Genomic DNA, 2,211 nt, shown 5'->3' with positions numbered 1-2,211 from the left:
ATGGTCATGGAAAACAGAGCTCAGATCGGCGCCAATATTTCCCAAAATGTGATCCTCGGCGTTGAGAAGAACAGCGGGTTTTGCTCCGACGACAAGTCCCTGACCAAGTTAATGGTCCAATCCGTGATTAAATCTACTGTCACGGTGCCTTCTCGTCCAGGAGGTACGTTGTCCGTTTGCGGCTTCCATTACTTCACCTTCCCGTCCATCGTCTACTACACGCTGTCGTACGCCGAGGTCAGAAACTCCGCTAAATTATGCCTAGGAATCTGCGCATATTGTTCGTCATATCTGACTACATTCCGGATCTGAAACCCCTAAAATCCCCTAACGGAAATATCGGGTTGACGGGATGATAAGTGTGATCGCTCACGAGATTGCTGAGCTCTCAATGAACCCGCTGGTAAACGCGTGGTACGCCGGCCAGGACCCGAGCTTCCCCGTCGAAATCACCAATCTCTGCGAGGGGATTTACTACACCTGCGGTGGGGGTTGTTATACACCAACCAGATGTTGGAGTGGGAAAACAGTGAGGCAGTGGGTGATTTTGGAGGTTGACATGGTGAAATTACGCATATGACCTTAGAGTTAACAAGTTTTAGACGGATGAATTGACGGAGGACTAAATTAGGTAAAAATTGAATAGTTGAGGATTTAATTGGGTTCAATCAATAGTTGAGGACTAATTTGTGAATTATGCTATAGTCGAGGGACCATTTTGGGTATTTACTCTATATTAATTATTATTTATACCAATAATGATAATTCAAAGGGAAAAGGGTCAAATACACCCTTCAACTTTATGTAAGAAGTCAATTAAGCCCTTGAACTTTTGAAAGTTGCAATTACACACATTAACATATTAATTTAGTGCATCAAGACCCAAAATCTTAATAGTGACCTGCTATTGCAGGTCAATAATGCACTAGTAGAGCTCCAACGAGATTCCGATGAAGTCGTGACTTGCAGTTCGCCGGAGGCGGCCACCATGCTCAGCCAAACATGATGATTCCAAGTACGGCATAGATACAATTCATTTAAACAATTACCAAATTAAACTAAACTAATTACTCAACAACACCAAATGAAATTGAAAGCTCTATTCGTAATCATCACAGCAAGTTAGCAATTCGAAAAGTGCTAATTGAATAGCAACCTATTAGCTAAATTCACACCAATTGAATAAAGGAAAAACACTATGTAAAAGAAGGAGCACTAGATTTAACGTGCTGCCCAGGTGGAGAGATTGCACCTACCTTGCTGGAGTTACAAAGCTACTGACCGGAGAATTTGTTGCCTAAACCAGAAAATTGCTCCTCAACCCAGAATCAATACCGCTGAAGAAAAATTTGATGAGATTATCAAATTAATTTGATGTAACGCCGAACGGAATTCTACACCGCCAATGAAATTCGTCGTCGAACTAGATTTTTGCCCAAGAATTGCTGCTCGCCAAACGCCGAACCAGTCGCCTTTGCCGGAATGTTGCCGAAGTTCTGTTGATACATTATTGACCTGCTATTGCAGGTCATTATTAGGGTTTTGGGTCTTTATGCACTAAATTAATATGTTAAAATATCTAATTGCAACTTTCAAAAGTTTGAGGGCCTAATTGACTTCTTACATAAAGTTGGAGGGTGTATTTGACCCTTTTCCCTAATTCAAATATTGATTTTACACCAATAATAATAATTCCAATTCTACACACGCAGAATACTGATTTTGCGTAATAGTAATTTTGTAAGATTACTTTTTCAATTTATTTGCAAAAAGATGGATTCCTTAATTTATTTTTGTAAAAATGGATTGTTTTTCCTATTTATTTGAATACTAATTTTGCATAAAGATGAATTCTTTTTCCTATTTAAACACTTCATTATGCTAAACGTATAGATGTAATTATAGATTAATTATTTATGACGAAAAAAAAAGATATGATGTGAGCACAAATGATCTAATATCTAATGAATTTGTACCGCAAATGACTTTTACAACAAGTTTTATGAACAGTAAGTAATATATTAGAATCCTATTTGTATTACAAAATTAATAGTATATATTAACTAAAATTTTATATGGAAATTAACTAACATATTAGAATTTTGTTGGAATTTTTCCACTGTCTTGTGTTTTTAAACTAGTCATGGGCAAGCGCTTTGCGCGAATGCCCAACGATAATATTATGTTAATTTCAGAACTAAAAATCATGTA

The 2,211-nt window shown here is 37.3% G+C and overlaps 1 pseudogene; it reads left to right on the top strand.

Annotated features, from left to right (window-relative positions):
- Positions 1 to 580, top strand: LOC116024231 (annotated as a pseudogene).
- Positions 581 to 2,211: the final 1,631 nt, after the last annotated feature.

The sequence above is a fragment of the Ipomoea triloba genome, chromosome 7 (assembly GCF_003576645.1).
Source record: "Ipomoea triloba cultivar NCNSP0323 chromosome 7, ASM357664v1".
In the NCBI taxonomy this organism is placed as follows: Eukaryota; Viridiplantae; Streptophyta; class Magnoliopsida; order Solanales; family Convolvulaceae; genus Ipomoea; species Ipomoea triloba.
The sequence above is the reverse complement of the archived record's forward strand: the minus strand, read 5'-3'. Positions and strand labels throughout refer to the sequence as shown.